The sequence below is a fragment of the Triturus cristatus genome, chromosome 1_2 (assembly GCF_964204655.1).
Source record: "Triturus cristatus chromosome 1_2, aTriCri1.1, whole genome shotgun sequence".
Lineage (NCBI taxonomy): Eukaryota > Metazoa > Chordata > Amphibia > Caudata > Salamandridae > Triturus > Triturus cristatus.
Genome location: NC_140580.1, coordinates 140,464,419 through 140,491,111, shown reverse-complemented (window position 1 = coordinate 140,491,111; position 26,693 = coordinate 140,464,419). Strand labels below are relative to the sequence as shown.

General features: G+C 50.6%; 1 protein-coding gene across 2 annotated transcripts in view; it reads left to right on the top strand.

Annotated features, from left to right (window-relative positions):
- TDRD1 (tudor domain containing 1) overlaps nucleotides 1-26,693 on the top strand; it is a 1,654,170-nt gene that overhangs the window by 1,001,846 nt on the left and 625,631 nt on the right. The window lies entirely within an intron of this gene.

Below are 26,693 nucleotides of genomic sequence, written 5' to 3'. Positions count from 1 at the left end.
CCTCCGGAACGTCAATCGCTTCCTCCGGAAGGAGAAGTTCAAAATGCTGACTCTGGTCCTGGCTGCCCTCGACCCTGGAGACTGGATGGTAGCGTTGGACTTGCAGGACGCATATTTTCACATCCCCGTCCTGCCTGCCGACCGGCGTTACCTGTGGTTCACAGTAGGCCAGGAGCATTTTCAGTGTGCCATGCTCCCCTTCGGCCTTACCAGCGCCCCTTGGGTGTTCACGATAGGTGATGGCGGTGGTCGCAGCTCACTTGCGCAGGTCAGGGGTGTCAGTCTTCCCTTACCTCGACGACTGGTTGTTGAAGGCGGGCTCACTCCAGGCAGTCGTTAACCACCTGCAGACTATGGCCGCCCTCCTGCATTTGCTTAGGTTCTCCATCAACGTGCCAAAGTCAAACCTGAGTCCCTCTCAGAAGCTCCCCTTCATCAGAACGGGTCTGGATTCGACACGGTTTCGGGTTTATCCTCCCGAGCAGCGATTCCGGGATATTCAGGCTATGATTCCGATCTTTCAGTCTCTGTCCCGGGTTTCAGTCAGGATGACCCTCCGGCTTCTGGGCCTGATGGCCTCCTGCATCCTTGTGGTAACAAATGCCAGATGGCATATGCGGGCTCTGCAGTGGGACCTGAAGTTCCAGTGGGCGCAGCATCAGGGCAACCTGTCTAATCATGTCTGGATCTCGGAGGGCACTGCACGGCAATTGCAGTGGGGGCTCACGAATCACGATTGGGTCAATGGCAGACCCCTCTCCCTTCCCCAACCGGAGCACACAGTGGTGACGGATGCGTCCCTCCTGGGATGGGGAGGCCACTTGGGAGTCCCGGCTCCATATCAATCTGTTGGAGCTTCGGGCGATCCGACTTGCACTGATGGCATTCCTTCCCTCTGTCAGGGTAAGTGTGTTGCAGGTGTTCACGGACAACACCACCGCCATGTGGTATTGCAACAAACAGGGCGGGGTGGGGTCCTAGACCCTATTTCAGGAGGCTCTGCGCCTCTGGAAGTGGCTGGAACATCAATGCATCACCTTTATGGTTCAACACCTGGCAGGTTCCCTGAACGCCAGGGCGGACAAACTCAGCCGCCGGTGCTTGATGTATCACGCATGGCGTCTGGGCTCGGACGTGGTGCAAGGTCTCTTTCAGCAGTGGGGAGAGCCTTGGTTAGATCTATTCGCCACCGAAGATCACGTGCAATGTCTTCAGATCTGCGCGTTGGAAGTTCTAAGGCGGCACTTGCTTGGCGACGCTTTTCATCGCTAGTGAAGTTGCGCTCTATTGTACGCCTTTCCACCTATACCTCTTCTGCCCAGAGAGCTGAAGAAGATTCGGTGCGACCTTGCCCAAGTCATCCTTGTGGCTCCGGATTGGGCACGAAGATACTGGTATCCCAAGCTACTCAGCATGGCGATCGATCCCCTATCCAACTGCCTCTTCCGGAGGATCTTCTGTCGCAGCAGCAGGAGACGGTCCTCCACCCGAATCTGTCCAGCCTCCACCTCCATGCGTGGAGATTGAGCGGCGACAGTTAACGGCTTTTGATCTTCCTCCCGAAGTCTGTGATGTCATTCTGGCAGCCAGGCGTCCCTACACTAAAACGGTATACGCCTGGAGGTGGAACAAGTTTGTGGCATGGTGCACAGCTCAGACTGTGGAGCCCCTTTCTGCCCCTCTTTCCGAAGTTCTTCTGTTTCTCCTTTCTCTGGCCGAGCAGGGCTCTGCTCTGGGCACTGTCACAGGTTATCTTTCAGCCATCCCTGCCTTTTTGCGGCTTCCAGATCAGCCTTCTCTTTTTAAGTCCCCGGTTGTTCACCGTTTTCTAAAAGGCATTACGCACATGTTTCCTCCCGTGCACAATGGCTCAATGGGACTTAAACCTTGTCTTGACATATCTGATGTGCGCTCCCTTCAAGCCTCTTCATACCTATCCTTTGCGTCTTCTCACTCTCAAGACGGCTTTCCTGGTAGCTATCACCTGTGCCTGAAGAGGGAGTGAGCTCCAGGCTCTTTCTTCCAAACCTCCAGTTCGAGGCATGTGGGCTGCTGAATTCATATCTGTGCATAGATCGCCGCCTAGTGTTGGGTCCGGATGTTTGCACGTTGTTGTCCTGGAAGAGTCTTCGAAGTATCCTGGGATAGGTGACTCCTCCCCTGGACTACAGTGCGCATGGGCATCCTCTCCATCCTCAGATTGTTTTTTTCCGCCATTGGGTTCGGATGTGCTATCTTGACTCAAGTTAGGAAAATCTTTTTTCAGGCCTTTAGTTCGCGTCGGTACTGTTCTCGATCGGTATCGATAGTATCTTTGTTAGTTTACTAACTTCCAGAACAAACTTTCGCATCTTACCCGACCGTCGATTCGACATCAACGATGGAATCGAGGACACAATTCAAGAGGTGTCCGGTATGCAATGCGAAATATCCCCACGTCGACGTCCATCCGGTGTGCAACAAATGCCTTATACCGGATCACGACGAATCTACATGCATGGCCTGTGCCAGATTTCGATCCAAGAAGACTCTACGGAATCGACGAGCGGCGAGACTCGAGGCGCAGCAAGCGGCACCGGCCCCGGCCGACATCTTCAACGCCGAGACCGAAGATGTCGAAGAAGTGGAGAACCTACCCTCCAGTCCCGTTTCCGAACATGACTCCGGATCGGAAGACGTCGACGAAACACTCTTTCGCAGAGATGAAGACGACACCGAGGTAGGAGACTACAATGAGGCCTTAGGGGCCGAAGAGAGTAGCTCCGGTGACGAGCAAGGCCTACCCGTTCAGACTGAAGAAAGCCCAGTGCAACAGTCTATGGCTCCGGTCGAGGGATCGCCTTCGGGCCTTACCCAAGACCTATCCCGCAGTTCTTCGGCCCCGCCCTCGGGCCCGGCCTCGGACATTCAGCGGCAGCCATTAATACCCAAAACGGCTGGTTTCCCTTCTTCAAAACCGAAACCGAAAGCTGTATTGGTTCAATTGAAACCGAAACCGAAAGTGGCGCTGGTCGGATCGAGGCCCTCCACACCTTCGACGCCAGCAAAACACATCGGCACCGAGCGCACCAAACGAGACTTCGGTGCCGAACTCGAAGCGGCCGACGTCGGAGTCGACATAAGGAAGAAGGCCTTCGGTACCACCAAACCTGCTCGGCTCCCGGCACCGACGCAATCGACTCCGACCCCAAAGGTCAAACAGCCTGCTGCGTCTCACACCGCTTCCACGGCGACACCAAAGCCACACTCATCGAAGAAGTCGATGGCCATTCCCGCCCCTCGACTCGATGACCCACCGGCGCCGAAAAAATCCACGACCGCCTCAACAGAACCGGTCGGTGCAAAAGACTCGAGGGCGCTCCAGACGCGACCTATTGCTGCGCAAAGCACCAAAAAGAAAATGGTCCTCCAGGACACGTCGGGCTCCGAACCAATTAAAGCTCCAGCAGCCTCTTCGACACCAGCCAACATTACTTTTGGCCTGCCACCATCCACGGCCCCGAAAATGTTCCAAATCAGGACAAGGGTGACCCATACCACGATCACGCCTGCCGAACGCTCTGCGGAGAAGTCTCCATCGCATCTAATCGACGCCGACACTGGCAGGATGATTATCCACAAACGGAAAATAACTTCGGAGCCGGCTTTGGACTCCTTCAGGATTCCACTTAAAAGAAAGCTGCCTGTGGCTTCAGAACCAGTTCTTTACGAACCTTTCCACTCACCCTACCAGGATCCACAATCCTTCTCTCCCACACACTCCGACACGGATGCGTTGGTGGACTACATGGGTGACCAAGTCCCCTACCCCGGAGACATGGACCCTGACGGCCAACAGGACCCTGATCAAACTTGGGATGACCCTGTGGACCCAGGTGCACCTATGGATGCACAAGACCCGCAACTCTATGGAGCAAAAACATCTCCCACAGAGGACACGGCAGTGTTCAACGCTCTAATTGAACGTGCCGCGGCCAATCATGGGGTGCAACTTCACTCGGACACCGTCGAGGACGACTTTCTTATGGATACTTTTGCATCCTCAGAAAGGAATATAAAAACTCTACCCATGTTGAAGGGTGTCCTCAAACCAGCAAAGGACATCTTCAAGGAACCCACCAGGGCAAGAGTGATAAACCCCAGGATCGACAAAAAATACAGATCAGCGCCTGGGGACCCTACTTATATCAGAGGCCAATTACCTCTGGATTCCATTGTCGTAGCGAATGCTCGCAAGAGGGCACAGTCACAAACAGGTGACGCTCCTCCCCCGGACAAAGAGTCCAAGGTGTTAGAGACCGCTGGCAAACGGGTGGCCGCCCAGGCAGCCAACATATGGCGCATTGCCAATACTCAAGCACTCCTCGCTCGCTACGATAGAGCGCACTACGACACATTAGAGCAACTAATCCAACATCTCCCTGACCAATTCAGAGAAGGTGCAGAGATCCTCATCAGGGAGGGACAGCTCCTCACAAACGCATCCATCAAGTGCGCGCTGGATGCCGCAGACACAGCTGCCAGGGCCATAAACACTAGCGTCATGCTGCGACGACATGCCTGGTTACGAATCTCCGGATTCAAACCTGAGGTGCAAAACAACATACTCAACCAGCCTGTCAACCCCGACTATTTATTCGGCCCGGAGGTTGACACCACCCTAGAGAAAATAAAGAAGGACACGGACACTGCAAAGTCCATGGGGGCTCTCCAGACTCAGTCCTTTCGGAGCGGCTCCTTTCGTCGCCCCGGAAATAGAGGAGCAGGTAGAGGACAGGGGTCACAGCAAACATACAACAAGGGCAATACACAAACCACCTACGATAAAAACACCCGGGGTGGATATCGTGGCTCCAGTACAAAGGGCAGAGGACGCGGCTACGGCAACACCAGGTCCTCCCCCAAGAACAAGCAGTGACGCCCTCTCCCTTCCTCCCGACCACATAACACCTGTCGGGGGAAGGCTACAAAGGTTCCTGTCCACGTGGAACTCCATCACCACGGACAGGTGGGTCAAAGATATTGTCAAATACGGTTACTGTCTAGAACTAACCTCCACTCCACCCACAATACCTCCAAAAAACCGTCCTATGTCCTCAGAGCACTTAACGCTCTTACAGCAGGAGGTGCAAAGTATGCTTCTAAAAGGCGCAATAGAGGTCGTACCCGTCCACGAGCAAGGTACGGGGGTGTACTCCCTGTACTTTTTAATACCGAAGGACGGGTCACTCAGACCTATATTAGACCTGAGACCCCTAAACCGATACATTCTTTCCGAGCATTTTCACATGCTCACTCTCCAGCAAGTCCTCCCGCTGCTCAAGCAGGGAGACTTTCTAGCCACACTGGACCTCAAGGATGCGTATTTCCACATACCCATTCACCCATCACACAAAAAATACCTCAGGTTCACTGTTCAAGGGCAGCACTACCAATTCAAAGTCCTTCCCTTTGGCGTGACAACGGCACCAAGGGTGTTTACAAAGTGCCTAGCTACTGTGGCAGCACATCTACGGAGGCAGCACATAAACGTCTACCCTTACCTGGACGACTGGCTCGTTCAAGCGAAGTCAGCCCAGCAATGTGCCAGCCACATGTCCCGCACCATTCACCTCCTTCACAGTCTGGGGTTCTCACTAAATTACCCAAAATCCCATCTACAGCCCACACACGTACAACAGTACCTAGGTGCGACTATAGACACTCTGGCGGCCACAGCTCAGCCAAATTTGGTGAGAATCAACAGCATGCAAATGCTGATTTCAAAGTTCAAACCACAACACTCCCTTCCCGCGCGAGTGTTCATGCAGTTGATAGGCATGATGGCCTCCTGCATCTTCATAGTCCCCCACGCGAGACTACATATGCGCCCGCTTCAGGAGTGCTTAGCACGTCAGTGGAATCGGGCTCAAGGACAGTTGAAGGACCTAGTGTTGGTGAGCGGTCGGGCATACAACTCTCTGCATTGGTGGAATCCACAAAACCTTTGCAAGGGCCGACCGTTCCAAGAGCCTGTCCCACAGATAATACTGACGGCGGACGCGTCTCTCCAGGGATGGGGAGCTCATGTACTCCATTACACAGTGCAGGGACTATGGACACAACAACAAAAGAAGATGCACATCAACCTTCTAGAGCTGATGGCAATCTTCCTCGCTATGAAGGCTTTCAAAGTACACCTGTGCAACAAAGTCGTGTTGATCCGGACGGACAACATGACTGCCATGTACTACATACAGAAGCAGGGAGGAACACACTCTCCACAGTTGTCTCATCTGGCTCAGAGCATGTGGAAGTGGGCCATTCAAAGGAACATGTTCCTCATGGCAGAACACCTCCCCGGCAAGGACAACCAGATGGCGGATCTGCTCAGCAGACACAGCCACCAGATGCACGAGTGGGAGTTACACCCATCAGTACTCCAACCGTACTTCCAGCAGTGGGGTCATCCAGAGATAGACCTATTCGCGACAAGCGAAAACGCAAAATGCCAAAGCTTTGCCGCCAGGTTTCCACATCCGCAGTCGCAGGGCAATGCGATATGGATGAACTGGTCCGGCAGATTTGCGTACGCTTTTCCCCCAGCACCACTGATACCGCTGGTGGAACGCAAACTGCGTCAACACTCACTGACGCTCGTCCTGGTTGCTCCAACGTGGGCACGCCAGCCGTGGTACACCACCTTTCTCGAACTTTCCGTGGTGCCGCATCAAAGGCTGCGGATCAAACCCGAGCATTTAACGCAGAACCATGGAGAGATTCAGCACCCAGATCCGCAACAGCTGAACCTGGCAATCTGGCTCCTGAAGTCCTAGAGTTTGGCTACCTCAACCTGCCACCTGACTGTATGGACATCATTAAGGAGGCCAGGCGACCCACTACCAGAGCTTGCTATGCAGCCAAATGGAAGAGGTTCGTCATTTATTGCAATAATAATGACATTAACCCGCTAGATGCATCCATCCAAAACATTATTTGTTACCTATTACACCTATACCGATGCAATCTGGCGTACACCTCTATACGTGTCCATTTGACCGCAATATCAGCCTATCTGCAGACCAGGCAGCACCTCTCTCTATTTAGAGTGCCTGCCATCAAAGCATTCTTGGAAGGACTCAAACGAGTCATTCCACCAAGCCACCCACCGGCTCCGATGTGGAACCTCAACTTGGTCCTCACACGCCTGATGGGTCCACCCTTTGAACCTCTACACTCATGCGAGATTCAATTCCTTACCTGGAAAGTAGCTTTCCTAGTAGCGATCACTTCTTTGAGAAGAGTTAGTGAACTCCAGGCACTAACCGTTCAAGAGCCATTTATACAGGTTCATGCCAACAGGGTCGTACTACGTACCAACCCCAAATTCATGCCAAAGGTGGTATCGCAGTTCCACATGAATCAAACCATTGAAGTGCCCGTTTTCTTCCAAAACCCACAAACTGTCGCAGAAAGGGCACTCCATACACTAGATGTCAAAAGGGCCCTCATGTATTATATCGACAGGACCAAACCCTTTAGGAAAACACAACAACTTTTCGTTGCCTTTGCCCCACACCACAAAGGTAACGCTATCTCCAAAGCAGGAATAGCCAGATGGATCGTTAAATGTATTCAAATTTGCTATCAAAAGGCTAAGCGTACTTTAACGATTCCCCCACGAGCCCACTCAACACGTAAGTTAGGGGCCTCAATGGCTTTCCTAGGAAACATTCCTTTGCATGACATATGTAGAGCAGCCACCTGGTCCACTACACATACATTTACCAAACACTATTGTGTAGATGTGCAATCAAAACAGCAGGCAGCTGTAGGACAGGCTGTTCTCAAAACTCTTTTTCAGACCGCTGCAGCTGGCACTGGTAGCCGCCGCTAATAAGAGGGCACTGCTATATATTCTATGCACAGATATGAATTCAGCAGCCCACATGCCTCGAACTGAATATGCTACTTACCAGTATGCATCTGTTCTTGGCATGTAGGGCTGCTGACATTCATATCGCCCTCCCTCCTCCCCGGCGCCTGTAGCAGCTGCAGCTCTCAGAATTACTGTAAGCATGGTCATCACTTTCTATATCTACTCCATCACTGCCACAATGGCGAAAAACAATCTGAGGAAGGAGAGGATGCCCATGCGCACTGTGGTCCAGGGGAGGAGTCACCTATCCCAGGATACTTCGAAGACTCTTCCAGGACAACAACGTGCAAACATCCGGACCCAACACTAGGCGGCGATCTATGCACAGATATGAATGTCAGCAGCCCTACATGCCAAGAACAGATGCATACTGGTAAGTAGCATATTCATTCCGTTTTGTTCATCCGGACAAGGTGGTTTTAAGGACCCGTCCTTCTTTTTTGCCAAAGGTTGTCACACCCTTCCACATCGGGCAGACCATCACTTTGCCCATCTTCTTTCCGCGTCCTTCAAAAGAGGAAGAGAGGCTCCACCGTCTGGACCCCAAACGTGCGCTCTCATTCTACCTGCAGCGCACACGACCGTTCTGGGTGGATGACCAGCTCTTTGTTGGCTACATGGGCTCCAAAAGAGGTCGGGCTGTGCACAAGCGGACCATCTCTCGGTGGGTCGTTCTCTGCATCAAGGCCTGTTACCCGTTGGCTAAAAGGGAGCCTCCTGTGGGGCTGCGTGTCCATTCTACCAGTGCAACGGCAGTCACTACTGCCTTGGGACGCGGCATCCCCTTTCAGGACATTTGTCAGGCAGCTACGTGGGCCTTGCTGCACACGTTCACCAAGCATTACTTCCTTGACAGTCAGGTCCTGAGAGACGTCTTCTTTGGCCGTTCTGTTCTCCATGACTTTCTGGTGTAATCTTGTTCGCAGACCCACCACCGGGTTTGGTATTGCTGGGGTATCTATTCTAAGGTAATTAATCGATCACTAGCATGTCTCTTTCAGATGTACAAGTTACTACTTGTGTAACGATATATCTGTTAGAGACATTAGTTAGTGATAGATTCCTTACCACCCCACCCATCCTCCCCGTTCTGCGAACTGATTTCTAGGGTTAAGGTCATCCCTTTCAGGGCCCTAGTTTCTTTGCACCAGTGGTCAGTTTCTTGCATGGCTCTGCGTTCCTGGCACGGAAAGTCGTGTATAGAACTGACAGCGCGCATTGGTGGCGCCTAAGTAGTCTCCGTGACGTCATCTCGGCGCTTACGATGCCAGCGACGGACGCGGAGTCGCATGACGCCACCTACTAACGTGCGAGGGTACTGCTAGCAAAACTTTCCGTATCCAGTCTGACGCCTGGGGATATTCTAATGTAAGGAATCTATCACTAACTAATGTCTCTTACAGATATATCGTTACTCACGTTGTAACTTGTGCATTAAACTAAGAGACACATTTTTTCCAATGCAAAGTGTAGATCAAGTTGTTGGAAAGGCTTCTTGTCATAAGGAAGACAACACCCACCTTATTTGGCATGTTAAAAGCATTCATTTGGTGGCACTTGATCTGCACACATGAAGGTGTAGATTGTGGATCTCCTGCTGTAGGACCATCTATGCTGCTTAAACAGTAGAATAATCTCCTAAAGGGGAAGCACTCCACAATCAAGTCAATTTGTTTTCACATTAATCAATCACATATTATGTGAACCGTGTTGTCAAATGTCTATAAAGTTGAGGTATAGTCATCCATCCATATGAAACGTACAATGAGGAAAATGATATGCTGTTGATTCAATCAATAAATATAAACTTTATTTGGATAAAAGTACATATCCATAAAAGTACAAAGACAGAAAATCAATTAAGACATACATTAAAATTGGGCCTCTAGTAATACAGTGCACATTCTCATAATGAGACAATTAATAAAAGCGTATAACAGTTCAGATTTAAAAACATAAAATGATATAGTTCAGCAGGGGCGCATAGAATAACGAGTGCGCACCGCCGCCTTCAAAAAAGAACCAACCCGAAAGGTTAGTTCATCATCGTTTAGAGCAATGACCATCTCTTAAGCTGCCTTCTAATCAATCACAGGTAAAGCTTTAAAATAAGGGATCAAAAACCTTTTGGTGAGAATTAAATAATAAGAACAAAAGAATAAAAAGTGCAGCATTGATTGTTTGTCTTGATTATTGCAAGGACAGGGTAGAAGGTCAAGGTTAGTAATAAAACCCACAGGGAATGATAACATATATTTCATAGTGTCAGTCCTCAGCCAAAAGAGTAAGCCCCTTTCCCAGCGGCCAATTGGTTTTAACAAACAGCTAGAAACCGCGGGAGTGACGTTCTCAATATGCATGTATCGGGCCACTGACTTTTTTTTACGTTCTGAATCCAGTCTGGCACTTTTAAACGGTGCATAGAGAGTCCTTTGGAGGTATTTACTACTGAGAGTGCCCAGGTCTGAGGGGGTTTGAGAATACACATTCTAGACTTTTGTGAACCGCAGCCAACCATGCTATATCCATCCCCCTGTCACATTTCAAGCAATCAGGGATTATCTCTGGTTAATTGAGCTGCAGGATTTTTCCAAATTCTCAACCAAAATAGGGTTGAGCGAGCCTTAACGTAGTCTTCAATGTATGGAAGGTTAAGTTCACAATGACTAACGTATTTGGATGATGAGATGGGTGAACCCAGGATTTTGCGGCAGGATCTATTCTCTTCACCCTGGATGCTAACACGGTTAGTGTGCCCCCAGACTTCAGCGCCATAAGTTGCAACTGGTATACATTGGAGATCTGTAGATCTTGACAGTTGGGGACACCACCTCTACATTCCTCGGCTTGGGAAGCCCAAGTATAGTGTTAATAGAATTTGTAAAATTCCTCCTACAGTAGGCCACATGGTCAGTCCACAACACGTTAGATGCAAATACCAAACCAAGATATGGGAAAGTGCGAGTGCTCAATAAACAGTTGGAATTTAAAACTATCGATGAATTAAAATACTTCTTAGACCCACACGCCATTAAAAAAGATTTTTTTAAATTGGTGCATAGATCCAGGGCTGCCATAAACTCTACAAAGCCATGGACCAAGATGCGGAGAGCTTTTGGGGTGCGCCCCATCAGCACCGCGTCATCGGTATATAACAATGCAGGAAATTTGTTGCCGTTGATAAGTGGGACATCTTGAGTTAATGTTGACATAGACTTATTTAAATCATTGATGTATAAAATAAATCGGAGGGGGACCAGGACACAACCCTGCCTGACCTCCCTACCGACATCAATGGCTTTGGAGACCTCGCCATCCTTGCTGATACGCACCCGGGTGTGTAGATCTTTGTGCAAAAAGAAATGAGGGTCTCCTCCAATCCATAGTTTAAAAGGGTTGTCCACAGCCGAGATCTGTTAACAAAGTCAAAGGCCGACGTGAGGTCCATGAATGCCAGATATACAGGGGTTTTCTTAGCTATGTTATATTTGCTGATGATCAAGTTGAGGTTAAGGCATTGTTCCACAGTGCCGATGTTACTCCTGAACCCCAGCTGACATGGATGTAAAATCTGACATTCTTCGGCCCATGACCTAATCCTGTTATACAGTATCCTCCCTAAGATTTTCAAGGTATTATCGATCCGGGAGATCGGCCTGTATCAACTCGGGTTTGAGCGGTCCCCCTTCTTAAAAATCGGCACTATAATACTGGAGGACCAAGTGTGGGGTATAGGGGAATTCATTAAATTGTTAAAATCATTTAACAGTAGTGGCGCCCAAAAATCTGGATAACTTTTAATAAGGTCAATAGGCAGGCCACCAAGCCCGCGGGCTTTACATCCCAGGCTCTGTTCAATGGCCTCCTCAACCTCCGATAAATCAATCGGGATCCTGGTAATTGGAGTGTTCTCCTTAATAGCAGAGGGAGGATCCGGGGCAGCATAGATCTTACTAAAATGGGCCTCCCAAGAATCACTTACAACTAATTGACAACATAGAATTTGCCAGAGACCTCATACCTTTAGCAGCCTGCCAATAGTCCTTGCCATTCTTTAAAGTTTTTGCCCGAATGAGGTTATCCCAATGTTCTTTTATAATCTCCTCCTTTCTGATTGCGATAACTCTCTTGTAACTCAGCCTAAGTGATTTAACCAAAGAACTGTCTCTAGGTTTATTAGCAAGCGCCCTTCGAAGGGCTCTATCAGCTGAGGAACAGTCGGCGTTAAACCAACCTGGGTCTAAGTTAGTTTTCTTATTGGACTTAGACAACAAGGATTTGATGCCAGTACAGACCTCTGAGAAAGCACCGACTACCTCCAGGTTACATTCTCTAATCAGACAGTTGTTAATCAAATTCGGGGTAAGATCTTACCATCCTTTCAAATACCACTTTATTATCTATACCAATCCAAATCAGTCTAAGGTTGTCAGTAGTAGGTGTCAAATCACTGGCACCCTGCACATTGTTGTAAATTGGTCTGGGCGTGAGACTCTGGGTCAAATTAATCGGGTTGTGGTCCCCCTGAAGTGTGGGAATTACCTCTGCCTTTAACACACAGTTTTCTAAACAAGCGGTGATAAAGATATAATCAATGGTAGAGGCTGAACCCCTGCCTCTATATGTGGGTTCTATGTGACCATGCCTAGAGGGCACAGCTGCAATTTCCATAACATCTAGTAAGTTATTGGAGCTTAGAAGGTCCAATAACTGGTCTCCTCTGTGACATAATGGTCCCGTATCAGTAGGGTGAATAGCTGAATAAATACCCTTTGGGATTTTTCCATTGAAATCACCACCTAAACAGATACCCTTGACTTTGGTGTCACAATTAACTGTTTGTACATTAGAAACAAATTTAAACAACTCAATAAAGTTCATATTGGGGACGGTATTAAAATCATTATAAAAGTTAATTAGAGTGAAATCCCCCATGTATAGATAGTAACCTGGAATTTATCGTTATTAGTATGCAGAACTCTAGCGCGGCCCCCTGCCCTGATGTTAACCCACGTTGAGAGGCCTCCAGCTGGCCGGCCTGAATCAGGGATAGGGGATACGCTATTGAAACATTCAAACCCCTCCAGGAACAACTCCTGGGTTGCCCAGGTCTCTTGGAACATTACAATATCTTGGCTATGGATTAACTTCAGCCAGTCTGGTAAATGTAATTTAGATGCCAGGCCCGCGACATTCCAACTCAATATTTTGAGAGTGGAATCTTTGTTAGGTGCAGTTGGAATGTCAGGTTCGCAGGGATGGGGGCAAATTCGACTGGGTACTGGCTCTTCTACCTCTGATGGCTCTCGATTTATGAGGGGAATAGACAGTCAATCTTGAGAATCCAAACCTGATAAGGGCGTAAATCTGTTGAGTAGGGGAAAAGGACGGGGAGTACGAGACCTATTAGAACGGGGTGCCTCTAGAATAGGCTTATAAAAATAGCCCAATGGCAAGGCCCAAATACTAGTGATAAAATTAGCCCGCTCCTCCTGCAGCGATAATATTGCTTTTGCCACAGATGGTCTGCGAAAGTTAATAACTATGCAATCCCCTTTGATGGATTTTGGGGACGTACCCACCCATCCTACTCTCCGCACCATAATAATATTCTCAATTAGTGATGTCCTAAACCTTTTATGTTTGGAGAGCCAATCCACTCTCTTACAGCGTAATTGCTCCCATGATTCTGTTTGATCAGGCCTTAAAGGGGGCACACCTGCTAAAACCATGACATAAGGGTACGCCACCGGAGGTAGATTTAATACCTCCCTATTGCCCCCAAGGTATGACAAACATGTGGGATCAGTTGTGTGAGAAGTTGGCCTGATGTATGATGTCACTAGTTCTAGTGTACACCTTATATCAGTCCAAATACCCTTATGGTGATTGGTTGTAAAGTCAACCTTATAGACCAGCTATCCTAGTGGTAGCATGGACAAGAGCAGTCTTAGGCTAAACTCTGAATGGCATGTGAAGCCAGCTGTGATACCATATATAATCCCTTGAATACCAAATGAAAGGACACCACAACAGATATATATATAAAATAAAGTGTATTTATTCTAGTCAAACCCTCAGCACTCTTTATGAGATTAGAGGTAAGTACAACACAGTCTTATTTAAGCATACATTAAGTCACACAGGTAAGTAATACAGTTAGGCCCTAGGGGCCACGCAAACCATATACTAAGTAAGTGGTATAAGGACCACTGTCACGGAAATAGAATAGGCCTAGGGAATCGCTGGGGCTACACTACACTAGCTTTAGTTAGGAAGTGGGAGGCCCACGGGATTCGTGTGCAGAGTGGAAACACTCACGCGTAATGCGTAAAAGTCACTAGCTATAGTACAGTTTAGAAAACGATAGATTTAGGACACTTCCGGAGTAGCTAGGAAGTCGAGACTGGAAAACTAGACACTAGGATAGTCACTATCCTGATTAGCACCGGAGTACCCAAGTTACCTAGCCCACAGGCTGCGGGTGCATAGGGGTGAAGTTGCGTCGGTTTTCGTCGTCGACTCCTATGGATGCCTGAAGAAAGATGCTGACAGGCAGTCAGTGAAGAGTGTCCGGTGGATCCCAAGGCTGGGATCAGGAAGAGAGGATACCTGCAAGCAGAAGGGACAGAGTCAAGGTCACTAGCCAGTGACCACGTGGAACCAGGAAGGAACCAGGCGATGTCGTGAAGATTGCAGGTGAAGGTGAAGCTTGTCGCTGCAGCCAGGAGGACCAGGAAGCGTCGAGGACGACCAGGACCAGGAGGCGAGCTGTCCCACGAAGGCTCTTGCTGTCGGCGGCGTCGAAGTTGGACTAGGACTCAGCAAGCCTTGGCAAGCGGAACCCACGAAGAACGGAGGACTTGCTTCTGGTGCAGACCAGGAAGGTCTGGGGTGCTTCTTCTTTGCAGAGAAGCGGGAGCCAGTCTGGAGGAGCCAAACCAGCGCAGAAGATTTCAGGGTGCGTCGTCACAAAGGCCACTAGCCAGCGGGCAAGCAACCGGACAGACGCGGCAAGCAGGAAAATGCAGAAGGGCCCCACGCAGGACTCGTGGAGTGTGGGGGGCTGATCTTCGGTGCAGATGATGCTTGGGGTTGGGGCTTCTCAATCCCCGGTGCACAACTTCGAGGGTGCCTCAGAAGCTGCGCTTGAAGTTACTAGCCACTTTTCCCAGGTAGCCGGTCCCACGTCGCTCGTCGCCTCCACGGATCTCAGCTCTGCTGTGGATGTGGATCAGGGTCGGAGAAGTCTGGAAGTCAAGGCTCTGGTCGGGCTCTGCAGTCGTTTCCTCGTAGAACGTGGGCAAAGCAAAGGGTAGTCTCTTGATGGTGCCTGTTTGCACAGGGTAGCCACTCCTTGGCCACAAGGGAGATTCTTCAGTCTTCTTCTATCGTCGAATGTCGAAGGTCCAGAGTTTCTGTTCAAGTTTGCAGGTTCAGGATAATCTAAAGTCTTGAGGCCCAACTCCCACTCTTATACTAATCTGGGGGGCTGGGATACCTGCTAGGTCACGCCTTATGGGTGGGACCTGGGAGGGGGTGGTTACACCCACTTCCCTTTGTCCAGTTTCGCGCCAGAGCTGGGGCTGGAGTGCCCCAGCGCCGGTTTGAACTGGACTATGCAAGGAACACCTTGTGTGCCCCAGGCATGTCTCATTCCTTTCAGCCCACCCTGCCCCAATACACTAAAGGCTGTCTGGGGAGGTGCTGGTACCTCCCCAAGCTGGAAACCTATTGTCCAGGCCTCCCTGGCTGGGATCAATCCCAGCTGCAGGAGGTCAGACTTGTGTCGTGGCAGCAGCATCCATTTTGTGATGCTGAGGCTTTGGTCAGAGGCTAACAGTGAAGTATGATTTTAACATGTCTTTCCCTCTAGAAGGGGGGAATAATATCCTCATGTCCAGAAATGGCATGGGGGTATTATTCCACAGTGTTAGACACCTTACACGACATGTTTCGATAAAGCCAAACCATAGTTACCATAACCGTCTAAGATTATAAGGCACTTTAAGAGTATATGGTAGGCTATATCATAGAACAGCTATAAGGACATGGTTCCGAAAGCTGCAGACAGGCTCAGCTCATGCTAGAGCACCATCTCACATGTTACCAAGCACTCTGCCTCCAGGATTGTTAAGGCCTGCCATAGGAGTGACTGATAGGTACACATGTGTCTATATGTAAGTTAGGTATAGGAATACTACACCTAAGCAAGGGGTGATTACACGACCTTGCCCCAGCTGAGTGATCAGCCAGTTGTGCCAAAATGGAAGGCCAGGCCAGGGGTGGCATAATACATGCTGCAGCCCCTGGTAGGCCTAGGGTACACCTATGCCCTGGGTACCTAGGGTACACTGTACAGGGGCCAATAAGGTGATCCTATCCAAATGGGTTATGTACCTAAAGTACATAGTATTAATTTAGAGAGAGAACAGCAGGGCTGTGGGTCTGATTAGCAGGCCCACAGCCACATCTAAGTCGAAAACCAGTAAAGCAAAAGCAAAAAGTGGGGGTGAACATAGAAAGCAGACCCTACTCTCCTACAAGTTGCACCCTCTCATGGTGTGTTGCCAACGGTGTTAGTATTAATTAAAGCCACTGAGGGAATGCTAGTGGGTGGCATAATGTGTGTCGCATTTCCATCAGTAGTTCTATTCATGCCATCATTCACAGTATTCCTGTTTGCCCCTCTAATACCCCCGGGTTCAAAACACAAGCGGATTTTGTTACACATATCACAGTGAAAAGAGCCTGAATTCATATTAGTGGGATCATTTGGGATCTGTTGGTAGATTTGAGCGCTATTAGATGGCATGGTTGGCATTCCCACATCAATGGGCACAGTCATACTAGCATCTACAGGGGGGACAATATTGGAAATCACAGATTGGGGCATAGAGGGCACAACAAGCAAACGATCTCTCAAAGTTGCAAGAAAACTATCAAGTGCACTCTTAACACGATCAGTGATAGCATCCACGATATAGCTTATGGCCACTTCACTCCTACTGCTGCTATCAATAAGAAACTGGGCAGTCTCAGTCTGGGTTCCAATGGAGCAATAGAGGGGATTGATATCTGGAACGTGCACCTGGGCCACAACTGTTGTAAGATTGGAAGGAGGGCGAATCCAAGAGTTCAACGTTGTGCGAGATGAGCAAGGACGAGTTGGTTGCTTCCTCTTGGCGCTTACTGACTTGGCTGGCTTCCTTTTGCGTTTTGCCCCAATAGGTGCACCGATATTCGTTTGAGTGTCTAATACAGGGACATGGGTTAAAGTGTCACCTCTAGGCTCCTCACAGGTAGTAATAGAAGTGTCTAAGTCACTGGTATTTGAATTAATAACTTCTACTAACGGAATCATGGGTTGTAATGGTACCCCCTAGGCCAAGAGAGAGACGCCTCTCAGTCAGTTCGATTTCATTACTGACAATGCTGACCGCTCTTTCCAGCATACTATCAATACTTGTTGCAGCAGGCCTAAATGCTGATTGTCCCCATAGTCACGTTAACATATATATCTAATTAGTGTGGGAAAATATACTTGACTCACCCAAGAGGGGTTACAATCAGCAAGACACTGGTTGAAAAGGGGGTGGCCCCGTCCAGTCTCTGACGGGCCCGCCCTTGGCCCGCGCGCGTCCCGCGCTGCGGAAGGACTGTGCTGAATAAGAGGGCCTCCTCCTGCGCCCTCCGGTAGCGTGGTCACGCAAGGCCCTCTGGGAAGTGTAGTCCGCGACTGCCTGGCTTTCCCCTCATGGCGGCGCGGTGCAGTTGAACTGCTGTGCCCCAGGAAAGCGGGTGAGAAAGCTTCTGCTGTGGCGAGTAAAGAGGTGAGTGAAGCCGTTCCCCTCACGGCGTTAGAGCAAAGTCTTAGCGCGATATGCAGTTGATTAAAATATCTGTCACTACTTCATTTAAAAAATCTGAAAGAAACACGTTAGTTAGATTCCTCACCTTAGAATATCCCCAGGCGTCAGACTGGATCCGGAAGATTTTTCGTCCGCAATACCCCTTGCGCGTCGCTAGGCGTCGTCTGCGGCTCCGCGTCCGTCGTTGGCGTCGTGCGCCGGAATGACATCGTCGGAGTACTTAGACGCCGCCCTCGCGCGCTGACGTCAGTTCTTCTTTTTTCCGCGCCAGTAAGCGCCGATCCGGGAGAGCTACCCCTTTAGTCAATTTTTGACTAACTTTTTTCGATTCTTTTTGGTCACTTTCGACTCTGGTGCCGGTAGGATGCGTGGTTTCAAGGCCTGCGACGACTGTCACCGAGTGATGTCGGTGACCGATCATCACCGCCGGTGCCTGTACTGCTTGGGCCTCGACCACGACGCGGAGTCGTGCTCCGATTGTATGGTCCTGACCTCGAAAGCTAGGCGGAGCGGTCCCGCAAGCTTCTCGAGCTTCGCCACTCGGCTCCGCGCCCCTCTCGATCCTGGTCCGGGAGGAGGTCCAAGGATCGGTCGCGGAGCCGCATTCGACATCGTCGCTCGTCTGGCTCGAAGTCTTCGGGTAAGTCGAAGCACTCCAAGAAGTCCAAGAGGCGACACCGCTCTTAGGACTCCCCTCGCCGGTCGCGCGACTCGGCCGAGGGTCCAGGTGGTTCCACCCCCGCGGCACCGCGGGAGCCGCAGGTGCTGCGCAAGTCCCCATACCCGCCGGTCCCTGGGACTGACGCGAGTCCGGCGGAGGTCAGTGTCTTCCTCTCGGCCATAAGGAGCATGGCCCCGCCGTCTACGCCCGCCGGCGCGCCTTCGGGCCCCGCGGGCTCGACTGGGCGACCTCGCGTGCCGGCGGCTCCGGCCCCGGCGCCGTTGGAGGCTCCGGCCCCGACGCCGCAGGTCCCTGAGGGGCCCGAGCCTGGGCCCCCGTCGACGCCGGTCGACCTCATTACGCCTCCTCCGCCGACGCCGGTCGACGTCGATCCCCGGTTCAGCCCCTGTCCGGTCCCGACACCGATGCGGCGCCGCCCGACGCCGCATCTGACGCCGCTAGAGACACATATTGTCTATCGACTGGTTCCGATCATTCCTCCTGTTTACCAGGAATCGGATGACGGGGGCGACTGGGAGGGGTCTGAGGACCCTATGGCCCTTCAAGGGCAACTTTCTCAGGACTGGGCAGATGAACTGGGGGAGGCCAGTGGATTGTATACCTCACCGGACACTGGATTCATCTCTCCTCCGACTGTGGCTTCGGAGGAGGGTGCAGCTTTTTCTGTGGTGCTGCGCAAGGCGGCCGCGGCCCTTGGGCTTGAGCTGCCTGCCGTGGCTGTGAGGACTAACATCCTCACTGAGGTGCTTCAGTCTGCCGCATGCTCCACTGAGCCTCTGCTGCAATTCAATGAGGCCCTCACTGACGTTCTGCAGGGCACCTGGTCCAAGCCCTCCACGGTCCCTCCTGTGGATAGAAACGTTGCCAGGCGCCACCGCCCTGCTCCGGGCGGCCCCAGTTTTCTGTCCCAACACCCCACCCCCGAGAGTCTGGTTTTCCAGGCCTCTACCTCCCAATCCTCCTTCCCATCCGCTCCTCCGGACCGGGATTCCAAGAGACTGGAACAGTTCGGTAACAAGCTGTTCTCCTCGCTCAGTTTGGGCCTGCGATCTTTGAACACCGCCTGTCTCTTGGACCGTTATTCCCACTCTCTGTGGGATACGGTGGAGGACGTGCTGCCACTGTGCCCAGAGGAGGCCCGGGTGCGGCTTTCCTCAGCTCTGGCCGATGGGAGAGATGCAGCGCGCCATGCAATCCGATGTGGACTCGACACTACGGACTCGCTGGGTAGGGCGATTTCTACCACGGTGGCGCTTCGACGTCACGCCTGGCTGCAGTCCACGTCCTTTTCAGGGGATGTCCAGAGCACACTCATGGACATGCCTTTTGATGGCGCTCGCCTTTTGGTGAGAAAGCAGACAGTGCGCTGGCTCGCTTCAAGGACTCCCGGGCTACGGCCACGTCCTTGGGCCTCTCGGCCCCGCTGCCACAAACTTCCGCTCTTCGCTCCTTTCGTGGCCAAGGAAGGGGCACCTCCTCACGTCCGCCTAGCCACCGGCCGCAGAACCATCCTGCACGCGGTCGCGGACGTGGTTTCCGCCGAGGCGGTAATGGAGGCTGACGCGGTCAGTCCACATCCACCCCGGCAGCATTCGCCTCCAAGCCTTCCTAGTCCGAGCTTTCAGGCCCATTCCTCGCCAGTGGGAGGCCGGGTTCGCCATCACCTGCTCCACTGGCGTACCATTACTTCGGGCAGGTGGGTGCTGCAAATCGTCCGAAGGGGCTACTCCCTCCCCTTCGAGACGACCCCTCCAGCCATGCCACCGCAGCACCACCGTATCTCGGAGGATCATTTGAATCTTCTGCAAGGGGAAGTTTCGGCCCTCTTGGCCACAGAGGCCGTCTAGTGCGTTCTGAGCCCAGAAGTAGGTCGTGGTTGTTATTCCCACTACTTTCAGGTTCCCAAGAAGGGCAAAGGAGGCCTACGCCCTATCTTGGACCTCCGGAACGTCAATGCCTTCCTCCGGAAGGAACGGTTCAAAATGTTGACTTTGGCTCAGGTTCTAGCTGCCCTAGACCCTGGAGACTGGATGGTAGTGTTGAACTTGCAGGACGCATATTTCCATATCCCCGTCCTGCCGGCCCACCGGCGTTACCTGCGGTTCACGGTGGGTCAGGAGCACTTACAGTTCACCGTGCTCCCCTTCGGCCTTACCAGTGCCCCTCGGGTGTTAACGAAAGTGATGGCGGTGGTCGCAGCTCATCTGCACAGATCAGGGGTTCCAGTCTTCCCCTATCTCGACGACTTGCTGTTGAAGGCGGGCTCGCCCCAGCAAGTCGTCTCCCACCTCCAGACTACGGCGGATCTCCTGCATTTGCTAGGGTTTTCCATCAACGTGCCGAAGTCACACCTGAGCCCCTCTCAGAAGCTCCTCTTCATCGGAGCGGTTCTCGATTCGGCGCAGTTCTGGGTTCATCCACCGGAACAGCGGGTCCGGGATATACAGGCCCTGATTCCCATCTTTCGGCCTCTATCCTGGGTTTCGGTCAGGCTAGTGTTGCGGCTTCTGGGGCTGATGGCCTCCTGCATCCTACTAGTGCATCACGCCAGGCGGTGCATGCGGGCTCTGCAGTGGGACCTGAAGTTTCAGTGGGCCCAGCATCACGGCAACCTGTCCGACCCTGTCTTGATCTCGGAGGGCACTGCACAGCAGTTGCAGTGGTGGCTCACGGACCGCGATTGGGTCACGGGCAAGAACCTCTCCCTACCGCTACCGGAGCATGTCGTAGTGACGGATGCGTCCCTCCTGGGATGGGCTGGCCATATGGGAGAGGCGGAGATCAGAGGACTCTGGTCTCCGGCGGAGTCTCGCCTCCACATCAACTTGTTGGAGCTGAGAGCGATCCGACTTGCACTGAAAGCCTTCCTTCCCTCTGTCCAGGGAAGTGTCGTGCAGGTGTTCACGGACAAAACCACCGCCATGTGGTATTGCAACAAACAGGGCGGGGTGGGGTCATGGACCCTTTGTCAGGAGGCTCTGCGCCTCTGGACATGGCTGGAACATCAGGGCATCACCCTGGTGGTTCAACATCTGGCGGGCTCTCTGAACGCCAGAGCAGACGAACTCAGCCGCCGGTGCATGATGGATCATGAATGGCGTCTGAACTCCGAGGTGGCTCAAGGTCTCTTTCAGCAGTGGGGAGGGCCTTGGTTAGATCTATTCGCCACCGACGAGAACGCGCAATGTCAGCAGTTCTGCGCGTTGGAATTTCCAAGGCGGCACTCGCTCGGCGACACTTTTCGTTGCGAGTGGAGTTGCGCTCTGTTGTACGCCTTTCCGCCTATACCACTTCTGCCCAGAGTGCTGAAGAAGATCAGGCGCGACCGGGCCCAAGTCATCTTGGTGGCTCCGGATTGGGCACGAAGATACTGGTATCCCGAGCTACTCAGTATGTTGACCGATCCTCCGATACGTCTGCCCCTTCGGGAGGATCTTCTGTCGCAGCAGCAGGGGACGGTCCTCCACCCGAACCTGTCCAGCCTCTACCTCTATGCGTGGAGATTGAGCGGCGGCAGTTGATGCCATTTGACTTGCCTCCTGAAGTCTGTGATGTCATTCTGGCAGCCAGGCGTCCCTCCACAAAGACGGTATACGCCTGCTGGTGGAACAAATTTGTGGCATGGTGCACAGCAAAGGCTGTGGATCCCCTTTCCGCCCCTCTTTCTTAGTTTCTCCTCTTTCTTCTTTCTCTGGCCCGGCAGGGCTCTGCCCTGGTCACCTTGAAAGGTTATCTTGCTGCCATCTCTGCCTTCTTGCGGCTTCCTGATCAGCCCTCTCTTTTCAAGTCCCCTGTAGTGTCACGCTTTCTTAAAGGCATTACTCACACGTTCCCTCCTGTCCCTTTCGTAATGCCTCAGTGGGACTTGAATCTTGTCCTAACTTTTCTGATGTGCGCTCCCTTTGAGCCTCTTCATAATTGTCCTCTTCGTCTGCTGACGCTTAAGACTGCTTTTCTGGTAGCCATCACCTCGGCTAGACGGGTGAGTGAGCTCCTGGCTTTATCATCAAAGCCTCCTTTTCTCTCTGTTCATCCGGACAAGGTTGTCCTTCGGCCTCGTCCCTCCTTTCTTCCGAAAGTGGTGACCCCCTTTCATCTTGGGCAGTCTGTCACCTTGCCCACCTTCTTTTCGCCTCCGCATCCTTCCAAAGAGGAAGAGAGGCTCCACCGTCTGGACCCAAAACGTGCGCTCTCCTTTTATCTGGACCGCACAAAGCAGTTCCGGGTGGACGACCAACTTTTCGTTGGATACGTGGGTGCTAAGAAGGGGAAAGCTGTGCACAAACGGACCATCTCTCGGTGGGTCGTTTTGTGCATGAAAATTTGTAATTCCTTGGCAAAAAAGGACCCTCCTGTTGGGCTGTGCGCCCATTCTACTCGGGCCACAGCGGCTACTACTGCTTTGGGACGGGGTGTCCCTTTGCAGGACATCTGTCAGGCGGCAACGTGGGCTTCGCTACACACGTTTGCCAGGCATTATTGCCTTGACAGCCAAGTCCGGAGGGATGGCTTCTTTGGCCGTTCTGTCCTCCAGGACTTTCTGGTGTGATCTTGGTTCGCAGACCCACCACCGGGGATGGTATTGCTTGGGTATCTATTCTAAGGTGAGGAATCTAACTAACGTGTTTCTTTCAGATGAACAAGTTACTTACCTTCGGTAACAATGTATCTGTAAGAAACATTAGTTAGTTAGATTCCTCACCGACCCACCCATCCTCCCCGTTCTGCGAACTGACATCTAGGGTTAAGGCTATCCCTTTCAGGGCCCTAGACTTTTTTGGCACCAGTGTCGGTATCTTGCATGGCTCTGCGTTCCTGGCGCGGAAGGCTATGTACAAGAACTGACGTCAGCGCGCGAGGGCGGCGTCTAAGTACTCCGACGTCATTCCGGCGCACGATGCCGACGACGGACGCGGAGCCGCAGACGACGCCTAGCGACGCACAAGGGGTATTGCTGACGAAAAATCTTCCGGATCCAGTCTGACGCCTGGGGATATTCTAAGGTGAGGAATCTAACTAACTAATGTTTCTTACAGATACATCGTTACCGAAGGTAAGTAACTTGTTCATCTCGTAATCCATTATTGCATTTAACTTTAAGCATTAGCCTTCAGTGTTTTTTAACTACTATGTAGAGAGTGGAGCAAAGCAGCGAAAGTGCAAAATGCCGTACCATGCCAACATATTGTAAACTTACTTCATAGAGACCTGAAGCTCACACAAACTGATAGTATCAGTCATAAATCCTCTCATCTGCTTTAAATTCTATTATATATTTGTCTAATTTTTTGTTTTCAATCTTGCATACCCATTTACTTTTTTAATTAATTCTTTTAGGTTACAATAAAATGTAATTCACATACCACTAGAGTTGAGATCGTTGGTAAAATCACTTTTTTCTCTTAAAAGATAAATGGAGTTCTCTCAGGTTTTGTTAAAACTTAGTACAAGAATGGCACACCGCTCTCAAACAAAGCAACCGTGAATGGCAACCTTCTGAACTTTCCATTGCTTGATACTGCAAACGTCCGTGACTGAAGAAATTCCTTCCATATTTTATTATTCTAACTCTACTTCTGAATGGTTACTCTGTGTTAACCCTTTCACTCACTTTTAGAGAACTCAAAATGGATGCCTCGTTTTCCATACTCGTGACTTCATCGCGGTGAAGTCACGGAAAAAAAACAGGAGTTGAAATACCTACTTAGCTTTATAGTTTTATGTTTTTATTAGTACACTACATTTTTATTGCAAAATATTCACCAGGTAATCTGACCCTCTTTGTAGAACAATGAGCCTAAAACACTCCCAATTTGTAAAAACGGACTCCTCTCTCTTTAGTACCCTTCCACCCATTTCACCATTAGCCCATTCTCCTTAGCAGCCCACTAGAATCAGTAGGTCACAAGTTCACAGCATATTCTAAAAAGGGCATACTACTTACAAAAGGAACTACAGCAGGTATGGTTTACTGTACATAATGTAAAGCATATCTTAGTCTGTATTAATTGTTTTTCTATTTACCAGAGCCAATAAAAAAATCTATTTACTAATCCTTTCCAAACGCAACCTTTTATTGACCTACATATTCCCTGCAGCCAATCAGATTCTTTTTTTTTTTTTCAAACCACTAGCACGCATGCATTGTAACTGTTTTTCATTCTACCAACTGTGATATTCAACTGCAGACTTGTCTTGTGTGCTACTCCTCCTTCCTTCTGAATGACCTGCTCCTGAAGGGGTTCCTTAAAAGTCTTCTTCTTCACACCCCTCATTAGAAATCTGTGGAGAAAGAGGCCACGTCGACTGATTAGTCGACGGCAACCCTTTCGATGAGAGTGAGGGTGTCGACGGCGGTTATGCTGCCGACAGCGTCGACGACGACAGGACCTTTAAATTTGATGACGACGACAGCCTTGTCGACGCCCGCCACGACGACGGCACCGTCAACAACATCTCCGTCTACGACCTCGACAACGAACTGGTCGGCAACAGCCTCATCGACGATGGTTTTCAAGTCACTGAATACACAAGGTTTATTGATGAACATCTCTTTAAAAAGGTTCCCACCGTCGACGGGCTTGTCGATGGAAAGAAAAAGATCCTCAGTCATGCCTGATTCAGGAAGACTTTCATCGGAATTGGCATCCTGGAGCAAAGTCTCACCGCTTCCACCATCCCATCTGGTAGAAATGCAGGAATCAGAGGTGGAAGGTTCTTTTGGACCTGCATATAGTCCCTCGCAGCTCAACGTAAAATACCAAGACATGGATGAGGAAGACTATCAGGACAAATCTGAATATTTGCATGAGGAGTTCTCTTTTAAAGATCGTCCTCCATCAAGATCACAGAGGTACGAATCTTTTCAGGACACTTATGAGTACGAGGATGAGGAAGATAATCCTCCAATGTCCAGAGAAGAATTTATGTCAGTGCCAATTTCCTTGGTCACGGATCTGAGGCACATGATTAAAGACTATTATAGACGCTTTCCGGAAGCAAATGCACCTTTGCCTAACACTCCAAGTAAGACGTAAAGCACACCTTCCACTGAAAAGGCAGCACCACCGCAAGCTTCACAGAAGACGTGTCCCCCGACCGTAATAGCCATCAGAGATGACTATATAGAGAGCGATGTGGAAGAGCAACCAGAAGAAGGAGAGAGAACACAGGAGAAAGAGCCTGTGGGTGACGAATGGGATCAGTATATTAATCTGTCATCTCCTTCACCCTCACCTTCCCCAGCAAATTCTCCACCAGAGGATATTGGAGGTTTCCAAGAGTTAATGGAGCGAGCCTCAATAAGGTTTGATCTTCCTCTTCCAGTGAAACAGGCAGACTGTTTCTTGTACGATTTTAAAGATTCGGCAAGGAAGTCAATTCGGACCATCCCTTTGGTGAGCTATATATGGGAGGAAGGCCTTAAACTTATGAGAAACCCAGCTTCTATTTCGGCATCAGTACTGAAACTGGAGAAGAAATATAAGGCCCCAGAATAGTCTCCGGCATGTCTGATAGGCCAACACAGACAGGAATCAGTGGTCATGTAAGCAGCGCAGAGGCGGTCTAGAAATCCGACAGCTGCATGTTCCGCTCCACCAGACAAAGAAGGTAGAAAACTTGATGGCGCAGGCAAACTTTTTGCGGTTATGGCAGCCGCCTCCATAAAAGCATCTAATGCTTTGGCAGTAGTAATCAGGTATGACAGACAAATGTGGTCTGATCTAGTGCCTTTGCTATCTCACCTTCCTGAGGAAAAGAAGGAAGAAGCAACGCTAAGTCTGCAAGATGGGGCTCAGGCAGCCTCTGAAATGTTTGACGTAGCCATGGACATCTCATCAGTGGTTTTTAGGCAGATGGCAGGGGCTGTCGCTCTTCGAAGACAGGGCTGGCTCAAAACCACCTCATTCCGTCCGGAAATTCCAGCTAAAATCATTGATATGCCATTTGATGGTGAAAATCATGTTGGTAAACATGTGGATGATGCTCTTCAGGGACTTAAGACTGATACAGACGCTGCCCTTGCTCTAGGGATCCTTCAACAGCAAAGGTTTCAGTCCTTTTGTGGTAGAGGAGCAAGAGGCCTTTACCAACGAAGGCCGTAATTCCAATCATATAGGTATCAACCCTAACAGCAACAAGGGTATCAGCAATATCCTAATCAGCAACAGTTTCGATCAACCAATACGCCTTACCAGCAACAGAAGAATAGAAGGAAGAC